The 21,803-nt window shown below is 36.7% G+C and overlaps 1 protein-coding gene across 4 annotated transcripts in view; it reads right to left on the bottom strand.

Moving 5' to 3' along the window:
* LOC109064036 (forkhead box protein P2-like) overlaps positions 1 to 21,803 on the bottom strand; it is a 98,692-nt gene that overhangs the window by 67,189 nt on the left and 9,700 nt on the right. Inside the window, exon 4 of one of the 4 annotated variants that reach the window (XM_042747366.1) lies at positions 1,487 to 1,599. The exons of the other annotated variants lie outside the window; for them this stretch is intronic. The gene's annotated coding sequence lies outside the window, so the exon portion shown is untranslated. The remainder of the gene's footprint in view (positions 1 to 1,486; positions 1,600 to 21,803) is intronic. 4 annotated transcript variants of the gene reach the window in all.

Raw genomic sequence — 21,803 nt, forward strand, 5'->3', positions numbered from 1 at the left:
GGTGGATTAACAGAGGTGTTACCTCCCCCTTGTGTCAGGTTTAAAATCTGACAGGATTGTCAATTGTTTTTAGTTTTTTTTTTTGGTTGAATTTTAGTAACACTGTATAAAATGAGGTGTACAAACTTAATTTGCTGCCATTTAATTTTACTACACATAATATTGGCTACAAAACTAGTAAAATATTCATAATTTTTTGATAAATTATACCTAATATGCACAAACTCCACTAGTATAATAACTTACGATCATGTTCTCCCGCATGATTTTAGATGATCAAAATCTTGTAAATCTGACCATCTGTGCATAACTAAAAAAAAAAAAATAATAAATAAATAAAAAAAACTATATATTCAAGAAGTGATTTAGAAATAGGCCAGAATCTTACAATTCTTATCCTTTTTACATCTTTTTTCCCCACATTTTTCAAAATGCCAGATCTCAAAAGTTTGGGATCAGTAAGACTTGTAATTTTTTTTAAAGAAGTCTCTTATGGTCATCAAGGCTGCATTTATTTGATCAAAAATACAGAAAAACAAAAAACTTAAAGTAATCTTGCAAAAATTTTATTACAACATAAAATAATGGTTTCTATTTTAACATCCTTTAAAATATAATTTATTTCTGTGATGCAAAGCAGAATTTCCAGCAGCCATTACTCCAGTATAAAGCGTCACATGATTCTTAAGAAATCATTCTAATATGCTGATTTATTGCTAGAATAATCAATGTTGGCAACAGTTTTGCTGCCAAATATTTATTTGGAAACTGTGATAATTTTTTTCAGGATTCATTGATGAATAAAAAGCTAAAAAGAACAGCATTTTTTCAAAATATAAATCTTTTCTAACAATATAAATCTTTGCAATCACTTCTTAACAATTTAACACATCCTTGCTGAATAAAAGTTTTAATTTCTTTCAAAAAAGGAAGAATTAAAATTTACAGTCCCACAACTTTTGAACTGTAGTGTATATTGTTAGAAAAGATTTCTATTTTAAATAGATTGCTCTTCTTTTTAACTTTTTATTTAACAAAGAATCATGAAAAAAAGTATCACAGGTTCCAAAAAATATGAAGCAACACAACAGTTTCCAGCACTGATAATAAATCAGCATATTAGAATGATTTCTGAAGAAACATGTGACACTGAAGACTGGAGTAATGATGCTGAAAATTCAGTTATTTACTTCGTAATAATATTTCACAGTATTATTTTTTCCTGTATTTTTGATCAAATAAATGCAGCCTTGTACTCTCCTGTAAAAAAACATTAAAAATAGTTCTGATCCCAGATTTTGACCAGTGGTGTACCTAATTAGATTAAATTTTGAATTCGACATTTTCAATTAAACTCAGTATGTTGGTATTATATCAGTCACCCTGCTCTCTAGATATTGGCATCAGCCCTTGAAAAACTCCTACCGGTCGACCACCACTAAAGACTGAGCTAACAGCAGATTAAGCTGAGCTAGTGTGCACTCACTGAAAGTCTGATGTGTGTTTCAGGCCTCACAGAAACGCTGGCGGCATTAAAGCTGTTCTCTGGCTGTAGAGTTATCCACTTGAGCTCATCTCCGACTTCATTCAATTCGGAGTCTGTGGAACACAGAACACACTCCGCGCTTGTAAACAGCCCTAATAAACTCTCAGCCGAGGGTCTGCCAGTATCCTCAGCATGCACTTATTGGCACATGTATGAGTTTGAAACAAAATGTGACACTCAAACACTGCAAATTTAAAAGTATCTAGTCCCTAATCACAGTCAATGTAAATCAAACATCTTCAGCCTTCAAACATCTTTATGAGTTACGTATTCCAGACTGATCAGCTGCTGACACAAGGTTCCTCCTTGTGTCAAAATCTACAAACAGCATTACCAAAAATAATAATAATAATAATAATAATCTGCAATTAAACAAATGCATATATAATTATTGCTATAATATATGTATATATATATATATATATATATATATATATATATATATATATATATATATATATATATATATATATATATATATATATATTTTTTTACTCATTTTATATCATTATAAGATATAATATATATAAGATATATTTATATATGTATGTGGATGTACGTATGTACACACATTTAATTAAAACTTATTACATTTAATTAAATATTATTGAATATAAATGAATATTAATGAATTTATCTGATTGCTTATAATTAATTTCTAAAATATTATTTTAAGCAAATTATATATGCATATGTTGGTAACATATCTCCATTTATCGCCATGCCATCTAAAAAGACAAAATTGACCATCCACTAATTATTTGTCCTGGTCAAATATCAGCTTTTCTTAGTTTTTAGCTGAAGATTGTTGCATCTGTAGTGATCAGGATGAGCTTACCATTTGACAAGGCAAGAAAATCTCAGTCCGATTACCATGGTTTGATCTATCCATAGCCCTGTTCTCTTTTTGAGTTCAAAAACGCAGACAAAAACTGAGATTAATGACAAATTCATAAGACCGGCCTCTCTTCATCTTAATGATGTTCTTCAGTGCCAATCAATATGAACTGAAATGGACCATTAGAGGAAAATGATTATATAACAGGCAGCTAAACATTATAATATACTGTACTTAAGCGCCACAGTATCCATGGCAACCTCCTTTTGCCTTGAATGGCCGAACCTTAATGAAGTCCTATTAAGTAGCCTATAATGATAGTGTCCAAATGTATTTGCATATATACTTCGGTAGGCGAGGGAGGGGGACAGAGCAAAGCTCAACAATCACAACAGCGCAAGATAAGATGCGCGTTTAATCCACAGCATTACTCTGAAAAGAACAACCTCAGCCTCAAAGAGCTCAGAAACGTAACGAACATCAAAATAAGCTGCTATCTGCGCCGGTAAATAAGCTACATTTGGTGGCACCCCCATTAAAAAGCTAATTAAGCTCAGCGAGACCGCTCAGAGGATCCCCACACAGGAATCCTCACATGTGACTTTCATTTGCGACCCTGGCCGGACGCCCGACAGGACATCCCAGAGAGAGAGTTTGCTCGACTTAATATCAACAGGCACAGCGAGCAGCCCCAGGAAAAGGGCCCTGCCTTCAGTTCCTATTGAAAACAAACCAGCTCTAGCAGCCGCGCCGAATGCTCTGCGATGTTCTCGCGCTCTCTCGTTCTCATTTTCTCCGTTTAATGATACCTGCTCCACTCTAGCATCTGTAGGGAGGATTGAAGTATACATTTCAGTGGAGAAATAAAAGAGATCGAAATGACAGAAGTCAGACAGTTCAAGCTGACCGGCCACTTCAAACAGAAAGCCCTGCAGAACGAGACAGACACTCCAGGTTAAATTGGCTCTTCTGTGTCTATCCTTAAAATGTGGGCTCCTTCAAAAGCGCATTTGAATTAGATGAACTGATGAAATCAAAGACTTGACTGTGTGGGTAAATTTATACAAGCAAGTACAGCTCACAGCAGTTTACCTGTTATGCGGCAGATTGGCGGCAGATGAAAGCAAACTGAATGGCAGCCGACTTCCTCTCTCGCTCAAGAGATATTATCATACTGTAAAGGCTGTAATTTGTATTAGCGTCACATTGTTGGAGAAACGCAGGTAATGAGTATTTGATGCGCTCGGAGCTGCCAAACTTATAATAAGATAAAAGACAACATGACAAGTACTCAACGATGACCACTCAACACGTTTGTCAACATGACATAAAAAAAATAATAAAATAAAAATCTAAAAAAATAGTATTGTTTAGTTTTTTAGACTCTTAAACAACTCAAAACATAAAATATTTTTTTTTTCATTCTGTCTTATAACTCAAAACAAAGAAAATGGATACTTTTTTTTGTTGTAATAATTTATCAACATGGCAAAAACAAACAAACAACAAACTTCTAAAAACATTATTAAGTTGGTTTCTCAACTCATAAAAGAGAAAAAACATTGATCCTTGTACTGAAAAATAAAGACACTTAAACAACTCAAAAGGCAAACGGAGGGAAAAAAAGAATTATAATAAACAGAAATTTTTTTTCTTTAATAAAATGAATAGAACATTTCACACCCAACTTTACGAAAAAAAAAATAATAATAATAAATATATATGTATTATAAATAAATACCCCATCTTTTATCAAATCAAAACGAAACTGGGTGTGAAACTGGTTTCATTAATAATTTTTTTTTTTCGTTTTTAAATGTCTGTGCTCTGTTGGCATAAATCTTTATTCTTCATATTAAAATGCATCAAGCTAGAAGTGAATTTACTACCAAAACATTGTCAATTTTAATGCCTAGCTTTATTTTCCTTTTCCACACAAATCAAAAGAGGACAAAAACTAATCACAAAATCACATGTGACACTTCACATACTTCTGCTCAATAAGAATGATGTTTAATAATTTGGGGGTAGTGATTTGAACAAACACTTTCCTTAGATATAAAGTATATGACAATGAAACTGGGCTAAGTTTGTTAAATTTGCAGCTGAAAGCATGAAGATTTACACAATCTGATCACAAATACTCCAAACATTTCAAAAATTCTTTTTTTTTTTTTTTAATCACCAAGACTGGGAGAAAAAAGAAAACAAAGAAAAACATAGTGATAAAAAGCAGCAGGAAAGTTGGACACATCTTAGCTCTTCTCACATTACACCAGAACCCCAAAAGTACCACAAGCTACATCCAATCCAGAGGTTTGATTCTATTCAATCAGACAGCAATTACTCAAAAAAAAAGGGAATTAATTCAGGAAAATGGCATCCCACCAAAGAATAATAAACTCATTATAAGGAAATTTTAAACTTAACCGTTCTCCATGCCGGAGCTAATTTAAACCTAATTTTTACTAGCCACTAATTCAGTAGGGGGGCGAGGATAGGGATTACATCTGGAGGTAATTCACTGTATGGAGGCTAGCCAAATAAAAAATAAATAAATAAAAATATGAGCGAAAGAGGGGGTTTCTGGTCTCTGAAAACTGCTGAATGTTTCATAGTGCTGTCATCGGACAGGTCAGAGAGGTCTGAGATTAGTGGGAGAATTCGACAGAGACACTGAAGTCCTGATAAAGTCCCAGATGATCAGATTCTAGCGAGGTGGCAGCATTGTTTGGACTAGACGGTCTCACCCCACCACCGATATTTAAATCATCTCATCCTGGATCACACGCCTGAACATCTGTGTCAACACATGAGAAAATCTGAAGCGGGGAAAAGTTGTTTGGGTGCATCAGATAGCCTGAGAACGCAAGGAGAACAGCAATTCCCAACCCCAATCGTGACCCAAATGGGTGTTTCTTTAACTATGAGCAGTTTTATGGCTGAAGTTTGGATCTTTATTAAAACTAACAGAGTTCTTTTTGTTTTATGAATGTCACATTAAAACTGTCTTGGAAACTTTTTTCAAATGTCTTTTATAAAACGACCAGATTTTATTGCTTTATCCTTGTCCTAGACCCAGTCTTTAAATCTTAAACTATGAAAATCCACCATCAAAATACATGACATTTTGAAACATTTTAAAATGCGAATATAAACAAAAATAAATTTTACAATAAATATTAAAATGTTTATTGTGTAATTCTTTTTTATATTTTTAGGAAAGTGTACTTGGTTACAAATCCATTTTTAATCAATCTGCAATTTTTAAATTAAGTAAAAATTTAGAAAGATTTTATATAATTGTGTGCATTAAGGATACATAAAATGTTAGCTGAATTAAATGAACCTTAGCAAGACACATTTTACACCAAAAGTTGTATAAAATGTAATTTTCGCCACAAAAAGCTAGTAAAATTAAAGGTAGAAATAAAAATTTTTTGCTGCAGAAAAATTGAGAGTGTGCAAAAAGTGTTTGTCATCGTTGAAGAAATACCCAAAAACGTAACATTAACAACCTGTGAACAAGCAGACAGGCTCCTTGAATAGTTCAAACCCTAAAAAGACTCAAAGTGAAAGACTAAGACTCGATGGTCTCGTTTGTACACGTCGGATCTGAAATGAAAAGTTTGGACTCCTATAATCTACAGTGAAAAGTGACTAAAAGAAGACATTTACATTCAACACAGAGCCTGACAGTCCCCACCTCAATCCCAACTACCCCCGTGTCCTCTTGAACAGAAAATGTGTTTTCCAAATGAAAATAAACGGAGGCCGGCCAGTTTGAGGCAGTTAAATTCAGGAATATGAGATCAAATAAAGACTCCTGTGGCGGCTGAAAAGAGAAATGAAATCGCTTCTGAGGAGAGATGTACTGGGTAATAAAATCACTCCTTTATATCTTCCTAAACGGCACATGTTCCTGTGGAGTGGTTAGGCTTTGGCGCGGTTGGTCAAAGACAGTATGCAAGTGGCAATTTTCACTTCCTGAAGATCTCCCTACCGATATGCTTCTTAAGTCGTGCGCTCTGCAATTTGGCAGAAATGGCAAACTCTTTTAACATCAAGTTTGAGGAAAACTTTTGGCCCGAATTGCTTTAACAACATGCGGTGAACAAGAACTTCATATTCCATTAGCCGAACATAACTGGAGGTCATAATCAGGTGCCTCCAATGACCTGTTTCCATTATGGTTGGTACGGAGGATGAATACTTGCTCTTGATTGGACGCAGTCAATAGTGCAGAGCACAAACAAAAAACATCACAGGAACAACCACTTCGCTCTGAATCGCTTCAATTCATCCGTTCATCCATTGACGGCAGAATTATGGTGCATTACAAAAAACATGTAATTGATTTGCCTTTGAAAAGGTAGCCACAATAACTTTCAGACCACATTTTAGACAGCTATATTGAAGGGCATTAGCAAACGGAGGAATACATTATAATTTATAATACAGTGGTTATTAAAGTCCCAATAAAAAGGGTTTAGAGAGTGGAATGATTCACTTATCAGTTTGCTTGCACGGTACTTAAAAGCAGCCCTCTTCTGTCATTTTAGCCGCTAAAAAGGAAGCCTGTGATGACATTGAAAACAGCACTGAATGTACGAATTTCCCCCCTGATGCAAATGGTTTCCATTAATTCCTGGAATGGAACAAAAACTGTAATTGTTTATGCAGAAGGTAGGAAAAAATTAAATAACAAAATAAGAGTTCAAAATGGAAGCATTTGCTATGAAACACGTACCAGTCCCCATTTGATTTTCAAATACAGGCCAATCAAAAACAGTGAAACAAACTTATTAAACGGCAGCTTCTATTCAAAGAACAAATTGCTCTGTACCGTAAAAAGATTAGACTATTTGTACCAGAAGCTAAAGCACAGGAAAAGGGCCTTTCAAGCCATAATAAGCGTTTTCAAATAAGCCAAATAAAATGTTCCCAGAGAAGTCAGGAATTAAAAAAGTACAGTTGTACAGAGAGAGTGTGACGTGGGTTTCAAAACATATACTGTACACTCTCAGAAAAAAAAAGGTACAAAAGTTGTCACTGGGGTGGTACATTCTCAAAAGGTATAAATATGTCCCATTTAAGTATTGATATGCAGATTTTAGGTACTAATATAATTTTTCTTCAGGGTACTTGTACGCACACATGCAAATGAATGGCAAAATATAACATTTTATAGTTTATTTCTTCCCTTTTCATTGTATAATATCATTGTAGAAGTTTTGATAAAGGTCTCACATCTATATAACCTAAATCAAATTGAAATCAAATTGCACATGCTATTACAATGTTTACACATGTTAATGCTGTTCTGCTGCGAGTTAATTCACTTGTCTGCTGATAGTGTCATCTTAGCGAGCATTACTTGATTAATTGATTAATTGCTGTCTCAACTCTTAATGAACATCTTCAACACACACGATCAACACATTCTGACAACATACTGTATCTGAAGAATCAAACTCAAAACAAAGGAAACTGCAAACATTACAACCACGGCCCACACATTCACATGTCCGAACCAAAGCCCACAGCATACTTCCAACTCATTAGGATTTCGACAAGTACAAGACTCTCTGCCTTTTACTGGATGGAAAGCAGAAGGGAAGGGGGAAAAAAGAAATGCAAGGACGTTCTGACAGTTTAAAAGTGCCCAACAGCTGCCGTCTGGTCATCTAAACGCACATCCACCTCCCCAAACAACCTCAGACACAACTTCAAATACATAGCTGGACTGTTAGCTAATCCTTCCATTGTTCAGGCTCACCGAGTTTCAGCCCCCATCGCCCTTTCTGCTCAAACTACACCCCTAGACCAACAACCGGACCCTCTGGGCCAGCGACCAAACTTAACTACGACACAGTAATAAATACCTACAAAAACCACAGAAACATGCATGACGCAAATTTTTCAACTTGAATCATAAAGGAACACCATCAGAGGAAGAGATGAACAGCAGTAGACAGGCACTAAACAGGGGTCTTTTGTTTGGTCCGGACAAATCCAAGCTTCCCTAGAGGACATTTAATAGTGTGCAGAAGTAGTGAACCGGTGGCTACAGTAGAAGAGGTTCAGGTTTGTGTTCCGAAGTGGTCTGGTTTGAATGCTGCATAATCAATTAAAGACAAATTTGAATGATTTCCTCCTGACAAATAAATGCATTGGGGGCGATGGTTGCCACCAATGTATGAGCCAGAAAGAAATTAAATGTATTTTAATTACTTCAAAAGTAAGAAAAAGTTGCGTCAAAGTCTTATGCTGGCACATGGAAAGGGGCCACCATCCAAATTCACCTGACAAGTTGCCACAGAATCAAAGACAAATGTTTCATTAGCAGGTAACTTTTTTTTTTTTTACAAGTCTCCGGAAGTTCCGATTTAGCAAACACACACCATGCACAAAAATAAATTTACACACACAAATTATAAATGCAAGGCTCTTGCAACGGGACTTGAACTTTTCACACCTTTCAAAGCCGCAGAATTGGCTGCGTTCAGCCTCTCTGCAGCTGCTGCTTTGCACTAAAGCAAGACGGTGTCATATGAAAACTATTCCTCTACCCAAATCACAGAGCTGGTCATTAATGAAACGCAGCCTGCACAGTGAGGTCATGAAAAGTCTACATTTCAGCAGCCACATATACAGTGAAAAAAAAGCTTAATTCCCAAAGAATAGAGTAACAGAAAAAAAAAGGCAAAAAAAAAAAAATCAAATTCCAGTCCCAAGGACAGGGAAAAATAAATAAATGGCAGGGAACAGTGGCCTCTCACATTTTCCCCCACGCTTTGCAAACAACCGTCAACTGCTGCTCAGAAACAGCGCTGCTTCACAATGAGAGCAGACTAAACAATCCGATCCCGGCCAAGGCAAACGCTCTGCAACTCTGCACACAGTCGCATTTCAGGATGTCTCAGCTTAATTGCCAAATATCAAATCTCACAATGGAATCTGTCCATTTGGCAGGCACCCGTCAGCAGACCTGATAAAATGTTATTTAAAAAGTGTCAGCTTCATCCCATGATGAGAAGAAAATCGTTTTGACTGGATTCGAGTTTCGGTTGGCTCTTTTTTCATTTGTCCAAAAGAGCCAGACCAACTCAGCATAGTTACATTTGCAAAATCATAACGTGTGGAGCGAGTTAAAGACCTTGAAATCAAGTTTTATGGCTCTTAGTCCAAGTCTCTCAGCTTTGAGGTCTATAAGCTAGTGTATATATATGCATTGGTATTTTCATATTTATGTAAACATTTAGTTTATATATTTTTTAAAACATTTTATATGGTTTATGTATTTCTATATGAATATTACATGCATTCTAGAGAGCATTTGTTTGGATGACAGACTATGCAGTACAGCATGAGTCATCCATATTTTCTCTGTTTCCCTGGAAGAGACTAAATATAAATAAAAAAGAAATCAATTTCATATGGGACTTTTAAAAAACGCCACACCTCAATCTGTGTCTGCACAGTAATAATGCTTTTGAGCTACTGGTACATGAAGTTCCTGGGCTACTGAGGCTACCAATGCAAACCGGAGAGGATGAGTCTCTAACCATTTGAAGACGCAGAGGGGATGAACGCTATCAGGACTACGAGGGCAGGATAATCGGTTTGTCACTCTTGTGGCATTCTGTTTTTCTCTGACTTTCAAACTCCCAGATCCAAAAAACTTCAAACAACCAAAATACCAGCACATTCATAAAACAGAACAGAACTGCTGGGAATTTAAGATGGAGGGAGAGAGTGCAAACACACACGCACACACACACACTCACTTGTTTGCACAAAGGTAGCAGGCCTCAACAGCAGATGGTAAAATTAACATTTCAACAGTTCTCTTCTTTCATGTAGGTCTCGGCAGAACCGCCTTTTTTTTCTGGAAAAATGTAAAGGCTAGGGTTTGGAAAGATGCAAGGCTAGAGAAAGCATCTGGAAAAAAAGGAAGGAGAATATTAGCTTATTGCTCCTGATGGTCCTCCTCTATGAAAAATTAAATAGGTCTGTTTTGCAGGTTCGGCTCTCTGGAGTCAGGAAACATCATCTCAGTAATTCATATGTGCTACAACACATGGTGATGAAGGAAAATAAACTTTTTGGGGGCTTCTTTAAACCTAGTCCACTGACTTTTTCACCCTTGTCTGATCTCATCTGTATCCCCTCGTTAGCGTCCAGGCGATGTTAACAAATGCATTCAGGAGAAATAACCTGGAAATAACAGTGCTTTTCATAAATTAATGCATTTCAAATAAATAAAAATCCAAGTAGGTGGTAAAAAAAAATAAAAGATCAAAACACCAAAGTGACAGACTCATTTGAGTCCACTGAATGGAACACCTGAGTAGAGGTCATTAATTTGGACACAGTTATGCTAAATTACATGTGTTTCACCTCTGTGACATTTTAAATGCAATTAAAAGCTAGTTATGAAAGATTGAGGACTTCCTCGTGATGAGGGAACTCGCTGCAGTGATTAACATGCAAACGAGCTCATGCTGGTGGAGTAGATTGAGGTTTGAAAACCCCATTTACTTTTGTGTGATTATCTATTTACAAGTACACAGCCTTCAATCTCTTGCTGTTCACCCAGCGCACACCTCACTCAATTACACTGTATGATGGGCTCGAAGCGTCCATTTCACCGAGAAAGCTTTTGTCTAAAAATCGCGAGTTGGATCAGCAGCGGTCCTCCTCGGAGGTAGAACACAGCTGGAGCATGTCAAATATCAGCCCTACCATTTGGCTACGAAGATTCTGTAAACGGTTCATTAACAAAACGTCTCCAACCACAGTTTTACAAGTTGGCCCCTGATAAATTGTTAAGTTGGAGGAGATGTTCCAGATGAAGATGAGGGGTCTTCTGAACACACAGTCTCGCCAGAGGAGCTCTGGATTTGGATCGAAATGAACTGCGCTGGAAACACTCAGAGCGCTATTATGTTTCGCCGTGTTGATGCAATTATCATCTGAACGCCTGGCAGCATCAGAGGAATCTAATTTAATTAATTTAAATGGATGAATAACCAAAAAATTCCTGTTGTAAAAATGTGTATAGCTGGAAATTCAAAAATAAGTCATATCTTGATTTAAAAATACAAAAACAAACAAATATCCATTTTTATGCAAATAGATGCATAACATTTTTTAACAAAATTAAGATTTTAATTTTAATTTAAGAGCGTGTAGATCCCACAACTCATTTTAAATGGTCCTGCACCATGCTAAATAATTTTTAAATGCACAAATATTTAAAGTAGCCACTTAATATCAGCCCATTAAAGCTCTGCGTAATAATAAAAAAATAATTAGCAAATTCGGTTTATTATAGTGCGGATCACACCAAAAAATGCCAGCTTCCTTACTTAGACTACTTAAGCTTAAATTTACTGTCACTGCATGTATTAAACATGCTACACTGGATGATAAACTATTATAATCCTAATGGAATATTGATATGCACTTTAATAATTATATAAAATAAAATAAACAGACCTAATTAAACTGTTTCAATAAACAAAGTGCAGCTTGCTTCTTCTGGACTGTAATATCTCATCATCTCAGGTTTTGTCACCCACTCTGGACAGAGGAGTCCGGACTGTATGATCTTTTTCTCCAGGATTCATGCTTCTGTGGTGGGACAGAGTTTTGAGAAGCCCTCGGCTCTCTTAAAGCTCCTGCCTTTTCAAGTGCTCTCAGTCTGCATAAAACAAACCCTGTTGATCCAGCCGAGGGGTTCAGGAGAGCAAAAAATGGAAACAGTGCCATCCAGTGATGTGTCTGGGCATTCCTCAAGTGCTGACCTCAAGGCTTGATCTCCAGGAAGCCCACAGACTGATATGTACTCTGGCAAAATCCTGTAATCTGTCATTTCTTCTTTGTGGTGACTAAAGACTAAAGAAATGTCTCGGCGGAGCAGCGGGCAAAACACATCAGAGTGAATAACGGTAAGACCCTGCATGTGCGCGAGGCTGTGAGCTGATTCTCAAGCAGCAGTTTAGCAACTGTGAAGAAAACCAGAACAAAACTCACCTGTCATACTGTAATCTGTGGCACTTCAGGGAAAAATAAGCAGACTGTTACAGTCCTGAACAAAAAGCATCTGCAGGTAAAACATTGGCCGCTATTAACTACTACTGATCTTAATGCAATCTAATCATCTCCAAAAAGCATGACATTAGAACATCTCAAACTTGCACTCAAAAGCATCTGGGCTTCATTTATAGTATGAAAATATAAGTTTTGTGATGCTGACAACAAGGATTCTCCATTTAAACCTCATAACACATAACACTCACACCATGTAATCATCAATACTACGGAGTTGAAACCATGTTTACTCTTAATAGACATTCTTGGTCTTACTGTGCACAAAATATGATTTCTGAAACAATTTTTCTTTTTGACTGTCATTAAAATCATTGTTGTTGATTGCGATTTCACTTTTTTAACGTTAGTTAGTGTGTAATGTTGCTGTTTGAGCATAAACAATATCTGCAAAGTTGCGGCACTGAAAGTTCAATGCACATGGAGATATTGTCTTTTAAAATTCTGGCAGTTTAATGCTTGTAAGAACTACAACAAGTTACTTCCTGGGTTTGTGACCTCACAAACCAAGATAAACCCTGCTCCCGGGAACATGCAACAAAGGGGGTGAGGCCATGCTGCGCTGCTTTAGAGAAGAGGAAGAAAAATAGTGGTGCATGTAAAAACCTATTCATATATGAATCGCGATTCTGTCTTCTAACGATTCGAATGGATTCACAAGTTTCAAAATCAATGTTCTAAAGCAGCGTTTCTCAATTCTGTTCCTGGCATCACTCTGCATCTCTCCCTCTCTCTCAATCTCTCATTCAGATCACCAGCTCAGCTCAAACAATGAACTGTTCCATTTATACACTTATTTTTATATGGCTATGAGAAGAGTTTTACATGGACGAGCATGCGGTTGCCGTGCCTCTATTAAAGCTTTAATCATGATCAAACCGTATATTAAAAGCTAACTTAAGCAGTAGCATTTACAAATAACAGCGTATCTGAAACGAATGAGACAACAACAAACAAAAAACGTACCATTAAGAGCTGTGCTTGCACAGGTTCTGCACAATCCACTTCACTAATATCCTCTGGGTCTCAATCGAGCTCAAATTTATAAGCAATATAGTCGACGCCATTGTTTACAATACAACCAGAGCACATGCCACTGAGGAGAGGGGCGGGACATTTAGATGCGCACTAGAGGCAGTTTAGCCAATCACAACACACTGGACTAGCTATCCAATCAGAGCCCAATGCCTATTTCAGAGGGAGGGGCTTCATAAAAGCAGAAAATGATCAGCGCGTTTGTAGAAGGGACAGAGCAGTGTAGAATAAAGGTAAATTATGTGAAAAATAATGTTGTTTTTTTTAAACAAGGCATTAACATGTTAGACTGCACCCCATAAACACAATCAAGTCTAGAAAAAAAAAAAAGTCAACCACCCCTTTAAGTTCTCTATTTTTTTTTTAAACCTTTCCCTTCAAATTATGTAAAAAAAACAACAAACAAAAAAACCTACAAATTAATATCTGGTGATACACACACACACACACACACACACACACACACACACACACACATATATATATATATATATATATATATATATATATATATATATATATATATATATATATATATATATATATATATATATATATATATATATATATACACACACACACATATACATACACATATATATATATATATATATATATATATATATATATATATATATATATATACACACACATACATACACATAACACTGTATATATATATATATATATATATATATATATATATAAAATGTATGTATATGTGCAAATGAGAAGTCTCGGTTAGCCTAACACGGTACACGTAGCAAGTACATACACACACACACACACAATCCAAATAAATGCCTTTTTCTTTTCTATTTTTGTAAAAATATTTTTTATTATCCTGTTGCACTTGAAAATACTATAATAAATATTACATGCTGCATAAAGCATATAGTGTAGTAGACAGAACGATTAAATTTGCATTTAATTAAACATATATGAAAGCTAATTATATAAATAAATGAGAGATTGGTCTGCTAAAGAAACATCAGAGGAATATTTTGTCCAATCCTCCCCCTTATTCCAGCCCTAAATCTATTGATCTGTGAAACACAGGACTCAAGGGAGGAGATTCACTTAATATTATACAGCTAATCATGAGATGAATAATGATTATACCATTTGGTAATTAAACGTCTTCGAAACCATTTAACTCACTGTACGTCAGAAAGGGCCACCGGAGGTCGAAGCGATTGTTTTTTTTTTTTTCGTTTTTAGTTGTGAATCAAGGGAGCGAAAGGGAGGGGGGTACAAAAAAAAAAAAAATCATGCTATGTGACACAACACTGAAAACATGTTGATGGTTGTTAGCAGTTATACTGCTAATGCTGTATGCTGTCAAGGCAATGAAAGGAAACAATTTGAACAGGGAAAAAAGCCACACAAACACCTCTTTCTCGTGGTGAAGTGGGTAAATTATATATTTAGAAAGCTCATTAGTCGACAAACATGTGGTTTCAAAAAGAGAGAGAAACAGCAAATATATGCACAAACTCGTAAGTGTGTGAGAGGGTTCTTGGCACAAAAAACTCGCCTCTGTGTATCACAGTCTCTGATCAACACACAGGTGCACAAGACACATGCTAAAAGCCAATTTGCTGTCAACAATTCCTTTCTTATCCCTACTTAAAGGTAATAATTATCCTGCATTAGTGCTGTCAGTTAGTTGTCGAGCACGAAGGGCGGTCTTGCGAACATTCAGTGTGTTTGTACACGAGGGTCCAAAATGAACACTTCCTGAGCGCCAAACACAACAAAAATTTGGCTTTGCTTGCCAGTTAGTCGAAAAATTCAAGGAATGCAACCTTATTTAGTTTTTAATCCAACAGTGAGAACATATCGCATTGATTTAATGGTGCATTCAAGTCATGATGGAAAGATCACACTTACGAGCTGAATGAACATGAATGCCACCACAATGTCATAATTGCATGTGGGAGACTTTATTTAAGCCTGAATTTTCTAGTTAGGGGGTGTCAGTAAGAAAATAAAGGGGATGTAATAGATGCATAGTTTGTATTGATGTTAATTTGTTGAATTTTTTTATTCCATTTACAATAAAAGTAGCTAATTTGCATGTACAAATTACAACATAAACAATGATTCAAATTACAGCACCTTCATAAAGTGAATAAAAACAAAAGCAAACACATCCCACAACAAAAACACATCAATGCACATTTTTTCTTATTCATCATCTTGAGAAAGTGGAGTTAAAATCTTTTGACGTTTTAAAACCTTTTTGAATTTTATCTTGAAGCAAGGTATATGGCCATATTTTGCTCTAACTGCAAATTTATAATAAACTTAAGTTTATCTAACACACTGGATGGTTTTTGTTTCTACAAAATTCAATATTGCAACATTTCTTGCATTAAGCCACCATAAACTAAACTATGAGGAATAAAATCACAATGCCTCTTTATGTTTATTTGACAGATGCATTTCAGGATAAATTATCTTTAGATTAAAAATAATGTAAAATACATTTTCACAGCCAGTGATAAATAATGAGTGGCAAACTTTCTGAATTCACCGCCTGTCTACTTAAAAGTGAATTTAGGAAAAACAGTTTTCAAGATCCAATCCCCATTTTTAACAATATTTCCCATTTCACCCATCAATACACACAATTATGGAAGTAACGTTAGTTTTGAACACTTAAGTTTCACAGTTGGTGTGAAATAATGGGCGGTAAACTTTCTGAATTCACCTGCTATCCAGTAAAAAGTGATTTTTGGACTCTGCGTGTGAGCGCATTAGTGCATTATACAATGGGAGCACACACAGACACATTTAAAACCACTCATATGTTCTTGTATCATTCATAATTCTTCATGCTTTGCCTGCGACCAGTCAAAGGAAGCTTTGAGGTTCTTGAGATTTTATTGAACGGCGGCTTGTAAACGTTGTTGTGAGGAAAGGCGTGTGCATTAAAATCCTCTAAAAGGCATTGAGCCGGGCTGGAACGAGGCTAGAAATCCCAACAATGGTTTCCAAGAGGCCAGTATCACGGAATGCAAACGTCTGCCGTGATGAGTATGCAAGAGATTACAGACGAACTCCCCCCTCTTCCATTTACATAATGTAAAAACTCTTTTCTTTCATTCTCTCATTCTTTCTACCTCTCCAACTATTCACTAAATAAATGAGGAAACTATCAAAGCGTTGGGATGTTTGATAAAAGACAGACAGAGTGGATTCAGAACGGCCCGGCGCTCTTCACAATACACACGGCGAGTGGCAGCATTCAGAGGCAGCCGACTGAGGAAGGGCTGGCAGAATATTTATAACGGAGGACAATGCTAATGTATTAGGGTGACACCTATACCTCCTCTAAGCCAAAGGGAATCACATTCTAACACTGGCTTTATCTTCAAAGGAAGAATCCTGCACTGGGAGGAGGTTTTTATAGAAATTTTATAGAAATAAATGTATAGAGAACGTGGATGATTCTTCACAAGGTTGAACAAGGATCTTTTTGAATGTGACCCATTTTGTTCGGCTTTAGTGTTTAAACCAGCTGTTCATTGAGATCAAGATGCAGTCAAAAGACTGACAAACCTGTTCAAATCGGGTCTGCGACAAGGCCTGTGGTCTCTGTTAACTGCAACATGTTGTTAGGACGTCCTTTCGCTTTCTTATCTAATTCAGATTTAATCTGTAGTACAGTTAGAGGTTTGAAAGACAATTGACTAAATATTCAAAATAGGACTTTTAAGAATACATCAGGATTTGATTGAAATGTAAAAAATTTGTGACTTTACAATTCTTTTATTATTATTTTTATTTTAAATGTACTGACATTTTGGGAAGTTAGGCTTTAAATATATTAATAATATTATAAGAATAAATTAACATTTATTAATAAGGTAAATAAAGTCAAATTTTAACATCATGTTGTCTTAAAAGTCAATATGCAATGGCATTCGCAATCCATTTCACTTGCAATGTGATATATATTTCTGTTTTTATTTAATATATTAGGAATTGATTGGATTATGAAGAATGGACATATAGCAGACTGAATTTACCATAAGACTGTAGTGTAAATGGAAAATTTATACTCTATAGTAGTGTAAAACTACACTATGTGGTGAAAATCCTTCTGTGTACAGCCTAAAATATCAAAAACGTCTCTGGGTCTTTCATGAAATAACTTATGTAGTAACAACAAACTGTAAAGTCCCTCAAAACTACTTAAAACCAAGTAAACAGAAACACTGGATTACATCACCTGGCAGCAATGACCGAGTTCTGTGGTATACACCTCAAGTATATTTATAAAAGTCATTCTTTAGAAAGCGATTTAAATTGAGCCGTTTGCTTTCTCTCAGGCCTCTCAAAAAACATTGAACTTGTAAAATTCCTAGCTTTCCCGTACCTCAAGAAAACTCCTCATTCCAGCCATTCGCCTGTAATCTATGAACCAATCAGAGGAGCGTCTGCTCACCGTGCGTGCGAGTGTGTTTTCTAGATCATTCTGGTCTATTTCAGTGAATTCTCATAAGGCAACCTATTTTATTTACTTTACCTTCAATAAAATGGTTCAGTGAGCATTAGCAACTTTGAGACATGAGTTTCAATCAGTCCTGTGGCAGCACTGTCAGTCTGCATCCAGCTCTGTGTGTGAAAGTGTGTGTGTGGTGCAACAAGCCACAGACAGGCAAGAGAAAGAGAGAGAGAGAGAGAGAGAGAGAGAGAGAGAGAGAGAGAGAGAGAGAGAGAGAGAGAGAGAGAGAGAGAGAGACAGAGAGAGAGAGCGCTATGAATGAAAGAAAGAGAATTGAGTTATGAAAATAGGTCTGGAGAAAGCATAAGAGAAACATTAGAAGAAAACAAATGGAAAAGCAACAGATTCGGATGAGAAAGAAGTGAAGCCTAAACAAAACTCATTTTACTTATATTAAACTAAAATATCAGTGGAATTAATTTTGATTTAAACAGAAATTCAACTCAAATTGTTCCCCAGCTCATAAAAATTAACAAAAATCATAATTGACAGCAATGGATCTGTCTATCCATCCATCCATCCGGTTAATTAAGGCTTTTTACACAAACATTTCAAACAAGGCTGTTAAACCAACATTCAAAATTTTTGTCTTGGCTTTTCTACTAAACAATTACAGTTACATACTTTTATGTGAATTTCAGATAATTTTATTCTACATCCTAAAATTCTAATTCAAAATCCAGCAACCAAATTAGTGGCTTTACTTGTGAAAAGTGTGCATTTTGATGTTGATTGCACTGCACCACACAAGAATTGTACAGTTGAAAAAAATGCAAACTTACTCTAAATATTTTTTTTTTTCCATTAGGCCACAAATGTTGTCGTTAGAGCTTAACTTAATTCCTCTTCACCAGTCAGAATGACAGAAAAAGAATCTGCTCTCTGAGAGTTTCATTTAATGGCTTCACTTGAAGGAAACAGCTGGAGAAGTACACGAGGAAAAGAAAAGGGAGACAGACAGGAAAGGAGAGCGAAAGAGATTTGAAAAGCTTTCACAGGTGAGGTGGGCTGAGGGACACCCTGTCTGTTTGGTCTCTCTCGTAGAAGAAGAAGGGCATGTTTATGCAGACGGAATCTCTCTCACATGACTCCCTCTGGCTTCAGCACTCAACATCACTCCACGAGCCTCAGAATCAGGTAGTGTGACCGCAGAATTGGCCCAGAGGCACTGCTTTCATGAGAGAGGGTTACAAAAGTGAAGCGTGCGCCATGGAGAGAAATCAGAGACTCTTGGATTTGGCAGCATGGTCGCGCCGACACACACATTCCAGCCTGAGACGGACATGTGACCCAAATCAGGTTGCTCTCGTCCCAACAACAAACTGTTCCACCATCTATCAAAGCAGGTAACCGTGACACAGTTTGATTGTACAGGCTTGCGGTTTGTGGTGGGGAAGCTGAATTCCAGGCTCTAGTACCTCTCCTTCCGCAAGATCACTTTTCAAGCCACGATCAAATTATCGTGAAGAACAAAGTGGTGGGCTTGTATCTTTTGTAGTAAAGCTTTTCCTGTGAATGAAGCCAGACAAAGCGTTCAAATGGAGAAAGCATTTCAAAACAGCGCTATCAAAGTGTTGTGGGGGAGAACTCTGTTAATATATAATATATCTTTCTTCAGACGAAAATAACATTAGCTGTTTATATAAAATATCAAATAAGAGAAATGCATTGAAATCCGGGAATTCTTCTGAGAAGAATCACATTTTATAGAACACACACACACAAAAATAAGACTAAGCTAATTTAATCTAATTTACATTTAAATTAATCCTTTTTTGTGGCCAATTATTCACATAATCTAGGAGTCTTACAACTCCACAGGAAGCCAAAATCTTTCATACTCAGTTGGTTCAAAGTCGATAAAAAAAAAATTAGCTGCAAGAAACCAATGGCAGCTTCCACTGCATGTCTTATGTCATAATCCTAGTTTAGTCAACTCAATTGGAGTTAATGTGACAATTGTCTGAACATAAATTTCTAATCTGACTTGTGATTGTTTAATACACATTCTTAACAATGAAATTGGCAGAAACTAGTATTTGGACTCACATTCTCATATATTCAATCTGTGCCCATTCATTCCTAATCCATCCATGCCTATTCTACACCACGATCCATTTCATGACTGCACAGGGAGTTCAAAATATGCTCCAGGCGAAACACAGGGGGACAAGACGGCGTGAGACCAATGCATTGGACATAATCACCTGCAATCAAAGTGTCTGACTAATTCACATTACCTGGACCGCTGGCATCAGACGGTTCTGATGTCAAAAAGGGGGTCTCGTTTCACAATCATCCCACCACTTGAAAACATTCCAGCACTTATAGCTTCTACACAATAAACTGCATACAGTTGTGCACATCAAACTTACTGGGTAGCCTATGTATTACGATACTAAAAAGACCAGTAAACCAAGTAGAAGTCGCAGTGAAGGACACTGACTCTCGGCCCATTCAGACGACTGATTAGCATAGCAATCCTATCGGATCAATAACCTCATTGACTCGGTCTGTCTCCTCTATCAGGAATGATGGCAGACTCTCTTTTGTAACTCTATTCTAGGGGCAACTGTCCATTCTCCACAAATCCTGCTCTATTTTTCAAACTGGCCTCAATTTGTTTCCTTCTGTCTCGCTGTCTTTTAGGATGTGAGTAAATAAAGCTGTCTAGATACCACCGAGAAAGATTAGCTTGTAGCTTTTCGCTTTATCTGGATCTGAATGCCTGGAAGTTAGGGAACGAAGGCACCAACGTTATTGCCAGAGCTTACTTTGCAAACCTCTTATAATCACGTTTAAGAAAAAAGATGTGTGAATGGGCAAGACAAGAAGCTACTCAAGCTCCAATTTGCTCACAGCATGGCTTCATGAGCCCTTTCCCAAACCAAGCTTAACTGGAATATGGAAAGTGGAATCCCCCCCCCCCCCCCCCAAAAAAAAAATCCTTCTTTCTAATACGAAGACAAAACAATGAAGCGAACAGAGTTTAAGAAGAGAAAGACCAGAACCATGAAGTGAACCTCTGATGGCCTGAACTTTTTTCCATCCATCATAAAAAGTCTTAAGTTTAAAATATTCGATTGAAATGGGGGGATTGACCAGTGACCTGATCCCAGGAGCTGCTTGGGTTCTGGTGGTTAATGGGGGATAAAGATTAGGAGGAACCGGGCTTTGCTTCATCTCTGTCCCCAACCACCTTTCCTTTCCAATCCCAAATCTGCCACACAATGAGACCTTCCAATGGAGACAGAGCCCGGTTTCCTTTGATCTCCTTCCGAGCTCTCTGCTCCGAGTGTCCAGAGCAAAGCCCCATGGAGGTTACTCTCAACTCCAGGGAGTGAAAGAGCTCTCTCTGAGCCATTTTAGATGGAAATGGTAGGCGTTCTACTAGAACAAGAAATCAATTTTCAAAGCGAAGAACACGCAAGTCTGTCCAACCAAAGAGTGAGCAACACCATTCCTCATCTTTAAACTCGGGTGAGATATGCTTAATTGCTGTAGATTTTATAATGTGTGTGCATTGGCAGTGTAAAGTTGGGCAGCAATTATAATGTTTTTTTAAATGCACAGATCGGAGGACTTCTGTTCCAGAACAGATATGCTTTAAGAACTCATCTTTGAAAATTTAAGTGGATACTCTTTAAATTAAAAACTAATATTCAAATCTCTTTAAGGTGGGGAGAGAGGAGCCGGGTTTTGCTTAGCCTTGTGAGGCAGTGACTTCTGGGGATTCAGCCCCTGCCTGAAGC

Source organism: Cyprinus carpio, chromosome A4 (assembly GCF_018340385.1).
Source record: "Cyprinus carpio isolate SPL01 chromosome A4, ASM1834038v1, whole genome shotgun sequence".
Taxonomy (NCBI): domain Eukaryota; kingdom Metazoa; phylum Chordata; class Actinopteri; order Cypriniformes; family Cyprinidae; genus Cyprinus; species Cyprinus carpio.